Source organism: Zingiber officinale, chromosome 6A (assembly GCF_018446385.1).
Source record: "Zingiber officinale cultivar Zhangliang chromosome 6A, Zo_v1.1, whole genome shotgun sequence".
In the NCBI taxonomy this organism is placed as follows: Eukaryota; Viridiplantae; Streptophyta; class Magnoliopsida; order Zingiberales; family Zingiberaceae; genus Zingiber; species Zingiber officinale.
Genome location: NC_055997.1, coordinates 135,510,127 through 135,516,153, shown reverse-complemented (window position 1 = coordinate 135,516,153; position 6,027 = coordinate 135,510,127). Strand labels below are relative to the sequence as shown.

Sequence of the window (6,027 nt, the reverse complement as noted above, 5' to 3'; positions counted from 1 at the left end):
TCGAATGCTATTAGCCTATGCAGCAAATAAAGGGTTTAAATTATTCCAAATGGATGTTAAGTCAGCCTTTTTAAATGGTTTCATCAAAGAAGAGGTCTATGTAAGCCAACCCCCAGGATTTGAAGACTTAGACAATCCTAATCATGTATTTAAGTTAAAAAAGGCCTTGTATGGACTTAAACAAGCCCCTAGGGCATGGTATGAACGGTTATCCAATCACCTTATATCCAAAGGCTTCAACCAAGGTCAAATAGATCCAACTCTATTTGTAAAAACTGTAGATAAAGACATCTTCATAGCCCAAATCTATGTTGATGATATAATTTTTGGATCTACTAACTCTAAATTTCTAAAAGAATTTGTTAGACTAATGGAAAATGAATTTGAAATGAGTATGGTTGGGGAACTTAATTTTTTCTTAGGCTTACAAATAAAACAAACTAAAGATGGAAGTTATGTTTATCAAACTAAATATGCTAAGGAGTTAATTAAAAAATTATGTATGGAAAATTCAAAAATAATAAATACTCCAATGGCAACCAACATCAATATTGACTCTGACCCAGTTGGAAAACCAGTAGACCCAAAATATTATAGAAGTATAATAGGTAGTTTACTGTATCTAACTGCAAGCCGACCTGATATATTGTTTGCAGTAGGTATGTGCGCAAGATACCAATCCTGTGCAAAAGAGTCGCACTTAACCTATGTTAAAAGAATACTTAGGTACATTAAAGCTACTCTAAATATAGGACTCTGGTACCCTAGAACTTGCACTCTTGACCTTCATGGCTATTCTGACTCAGATTACGCTGGATGCAAGTTAGATAGAAAAAGCACAAGTGGCAGTTGTCAATTTATAAGACAATGCCTTGTAAGTTGGTCAAGTAGAAAGTAACATTGTGTTGCTTTATCTACCACTGAAGCTGAATATATAGCCTTAGGTGAATGCGCATCTCAATTGCTATGGATGATGCATACTCTTAAAGACTATCAACTAGAATATCATAAAACAAAATTTTCAATTGATAATATAAGTTCAATAAATCTAACAAAAAACCCAATTCATCACTCACGGACTAAACATATAGAGGTGAAGCATCATTTTGTAAGGGATCATGTAGCTAAGGGTGATATTATACTCAACTATGTTGAGTCAAAATCAAACCTAGCTGACATTTTCACAAAACCCTTACCTGAACTTGAGTTCAGCTCTCTTAGAAGACAAATAGGTATGTGTTGGGTAGAATAGATACTATAACATTATATTCTTACATTTTTTTTATATAAATTCTAGGTAAAATCTTGATTTTGTCAAAATCCCTACTTTTCTAGAATTTCAAAAATTGGACTTAGCCTAGGATTTTCCCCTAGAAATCATGTTCCCTTAGGACTCAGCCAGAGCATCTCACAAACACCTAGGTTTACCTTGATTGTGTTTGTAAAACATAGAACGGCGTGAGATGCATAGGGTACAGCCTGGACTCAAGAATGCTTATATATGTGCATCGATATGAGTCTGGGCGTTAAATATGCAATAAACATTAATCAAGTTAAGTTCTCCAGCTCTAGTCAAGTCTATCTGGACCAAAATAACTTAACTTGACTAACCAAGTGAAAGCTATTGTCCTGTAGACATTCAGCAAGTAACTCAAGGTTAGACAGTTGGCAAAGGATACTCAATCTTTTAGTTAAAAATGCCTATACTTTAGGACTCTGATACCTGATCAACAACAATTACATTGCTATTCAACTTGACTCATGCTTGGACTTAAGGACCACCTGAATAGATAACCTAAATCAAATTTTTAGCTACTCTCTCTCTTCAACTTAAAAATTAACAAGTTTTTTTAAGCTAAGGCACTTTTCACTTAAGCTAAATTTTCAAAGTTCAATGTTTACAAAAGGCTTAGCTAAGTGGTTCATAAAGCAACTTTCAAATTTTTTCAAACTTAGCCAACCTTGAAACCTAACGTTATATATTATTGCTAAGATATTTTCTAGGTTACCTTTCAGATAGTTTTACAAAATTTTAACTCAGTGCGTTCAAAATTTTAGGTGAAAAGTGGCTTTTCAACTTAGCCTGTTTTTTTAAGTCTAATTTATTTTTCAAAAAGAAAAATTGAAACTGGATTATTTTTTGATAAAGGCAAAGGGGGAGAATAAGAAACTTCAAAAGTAAACTTTAAAAAGTAAAAAGTAAAAATTTAAAAGAGGAAACCCTGTATTAAGGGGGAGCTTTACAAAAGTTTAAGTGTTAGCTTAAGTTAGGCGTTGATTTGATTTTATATACTTAAGCTTGCTCACTTAAAACCTTTTTATGCAGTTGTTTTTACTTAACTTTGAATTTGGGTTGCCATAATCAAAAAGGGGGAGATTGATGGTGCGGGAAGCATCCGACGATCGAACCCAAGTTTTGATAATGGCAAAGGATTCAAAGTTAAGGTGTGTTGTGATCTAACATGCTGAATGAGTATTTCAGGAAAAGTCCTAATTGCGGTTAGGCAGGTGAAAAACCCTTGGGGGTGGTAACCCTAGGTGGAGAAAAGTCCTAGCTGCGGTTAGGCAAAGGGAAAAACCCTATGGGGTGGTAACCCTGGGTCATAGGGGGTGGTAATCCTATGCGGAAAGTCTTGGCAGGTCGATGACTTCAGGCAAAAGTCCTAGGGGGTGGTAACCCTAGGTGGAAAGTCCTGGTGTCGCGAACCAGGTGAAAGACTGGACTAGCCGGGAAGCGGATGTCCAGCAGAAAGTCCGGAAGTATCGAGTGCTGAGCAAAAGTCCACTCGATCTGGAGGATCGCACTGGCAGCAGGTAAATCTCCTGAGTGGAGTAGGTGAGGACGCGTTCCCCGTAGAGGGAACAGTAGGCGTCGGGTCGACCTAGGGTTTCCGGTAGGAAATCCGAAGTCAGACCCGGACAGTCCAGAGACTATCATAATTTCATATTCACACTATTATTTTGTGTTAACTTTGTGTTGCAGGTATTTTTGGATTAACATACTTGCAGGTACCAAAAACACAAAGAAGAACTCGGATGAACAGTGTCCAAGGCACCTCCATGAGGCTTGGAGGCGCCTCGGGTTCAAAATCCTGAGCTGGCGTGAGGAGGAGGCTTAAGGCGCCTTGGAGGGGTTTTAAGGCGCCTTAGATAGCTTGGAGGCGCCTTGAATGGGTTTAAGGCGCCTTCAGGTCGCGACAGTCAAAGGATTATCCCAGCGAGCAGAACGGGATAAAATTCAGGCTTAAGGCGCCTTGAAAGGGTTTAAGGCGCCTTGAACACTGTTTATAAAGGGGGTTCGACCAGCAGCTCAGTACAACAAGTTCCAAGTCTTCTTTACTCAACGTGCTGCTCCGAAAGACTCCCGGAAGTGCTGTTACACGTCTACGACGACCCAAAGCTCCAAGATTCCTCTTTTTCATCGTCGGTATAGATTTCTGTTATCGCATCTCTTGTAATACTTAGTCTGTAATAATCGAGCTTATAGTTGTTGCCCACCGGAAGCGATCAAGGATCGCGGGCCTTCGAGTAGGAGTCGCCTTAGGCTCCGAACGAAGTAAATTCCTCTGTGTTTGTGGGTTTGCCTTTTTATTCCGCTGCGTCTTAATTACTCGAGTATTTTACAAATCGAACGATTTAGCCACGAGTGTTATTCACCCCCCCCCCCCTCTAACACGTCTCGATCCAACATGTTTGAGGTAGGAGGATATGTGTACTCCGACAGCATCCCGTCCACTCAGTCACTCTTCAGGGGCAGTGATGGCAGAGTGCACGGTGTCACAGCCCTACCCACTCGGTCTCACCATTGTGTGTGAGATGGCTGACTGGCTGACAGGGGTGACCATGTCATATTTCATCATATGCACAGATTGCATTTATTGTGATTGTTGCATATTTGATGATGCATTTTGGTGATTGCATATGATTGACATGCATACAGGATACATGCTTATTTGCTCTGACTATTTTTTTTAATCTCTGTATGTTCACAGTCAGTTGCCCAAGCCTCGCAGGTGAGTACAGTTTATTTCAGTTATGCATTTTATTATTATTCTTGCTATAGACTATACTTTATGCCTATTGCTGGATATTACAGTTCATTTCAGCTATGCATATCTGTTATACTGTTAGGAGATTGTACCGTAGATTGTACTGTTAGGAAACTGTACTATAGATCCTATGGTTTAGGAGACTATACCTTAGGATATTGCTAGTAGTTATATGTTGCTGTACATATCTATTGGATTACCTGCTGAGTTCTTTGAACTCACCCCGTTGTTACTATTTTTCAGGTTGAGGCCGTCAGGAGAGATTCCAGTCGCTAGCCCCTTTATTGCGAGGATTTCCTGTTGTCAGGATCTTTTTTGTTTTTTGCATCTTATATACTTGTGATGTGGGTTTTGTATTGTGGACTTTATATTGAACACTTGAGTTTACTACTTTTGGTTTTCCGCTGCGGATATATTTTCATTACTTCGTGGATTTTGTCTTTCTTCGTTGTAATAGAGTAGGATGTTTACATATATCTTCGAGATTCTATATCGTCTTTCCTTATTAAACTGCGTGGATTGATTATATGTTGAACTGTGTGGAATGTTGTTATAAACTGTGTGGTTTGTTTCTTATTTCTATTGTATTGTTCCGGCCATGTAGGCCGATGTATAGATATATGTATTCTGGATTCATATTGTCACCCGTACAGGGGAGATGCTGTCGAAATTTCTTCGGACAGGGACTACCTGGGGCGTGACAAATTGAGTTAGACTAAACATGACTTTTTCTTTTCTTTCCATTAGCATAGTTGTAACTAATCTTTAAAATTCCATTTTCATAATTTTTTCTTGTATAACTTTCTACTTCTTGTCGATTCTTTTTGTTGCAATTCTAATTCTGCATTTTTAATTTCTAACATTCTAGTCTAACTTTTCTTTGTTTTTCTTTTGATTTAGTTTCTTTCTTCTTTTTTATTTCGTAAACATATCTTGCAATCTTTAGCATATGAATTATTCTAGATATTTTTCTTTTTCTTTTTATCTTTTCTTTCTTGTTTTCATTATGCACTTTCTTTCTTGCAATTTAAATTCTGCATTTTCTTTCTTGCTTTTCATATTGCATTTTATTTCTTGTCTTTGATTCTTCATTTTATAATATTTTCTTGAATATCCATGAGCGCTAACATGTCAAGCAGGCCCATGAGAAATTTTTCTACACCCTTTTCTGCAAGATTTTTATCTCCCATTGTGCAACCTCAAATTGAAGCCGAAAATTTTCAACTAGACCCAGAGTTAATTTTCATGATACAAGGTAACAAATTTGGAGGAGAAGTATCAGAAAGTCCTTATCTGCATCTTGAAACATTTTTAGAGATTTGTGATATGGTGAAATGTGAAGGAGTGTCAGCAGATGCAGTTCGATTGATGGCATTTCCTTTCAGTATCAAGGATAAAGTAAGGACTTGATTATATTTTCTCCATCCTCAAAGTATCACAAGTTGGGAACAATTGGAGAAGTAATTTCTGAATCATTTTTTCCCTCTAAGCAGAACAGTGTATATGAGGAGTTGCATAACAAATTTTGCTCAGACATATGGAGAATCATTATTTGAAGCATGGGATAGATTCAAGAGTCTTCAAAGACAGTGCCCTCATCATGGTTTTGAAAAATGGTTGATTCTGCACATATTCTATGGAGGAATTTCTTTCTCAGACAAGAGTTTATTGGATTCATTAGCTGGAGGTTCTTTTATGGACAAAAGTGTAGATGAAGCATATATGTCAATTGATCAAGTGACATTGAACCTCTTGAATGGTCGAACATAAGTTGGATGAAATCTCCCTCAAACATTCAAGAAGTGCAAGCCATAAATGCTATAGATCCTGTTAAACAAATTGTAACTCAACCATCTATGAGTTTTGAAAATCACAAGTTACAGAACGGGGAGTTTAAACATTTGGGGGCAAAGATTGAAAGTATTATTTCAAAATGGTTTAAAGAAGATCCCCCTCCTTCGCAGACAAGATCTAGTGA

General features: G+C 37.4%; 1 non-coding gene across 1 annotated transcript; it reads right to left on the bottom strand.

Annotated features, from left to right (window-relative positions):
* Positions 1 to 5,550: 5,550 nt before the first annotated feature.
* On the bottom strand, positions 5,551 to 5,656 carry LOC121998820. Its single transcript, XR_006116612.1, has one exon. It is a non-coding gene; the product is annotated as a small nucleolar RNA R71 (small nucleolar RNA).
* Positions 5,657 to 6,027: the final 371 nt, after the last annotated feature.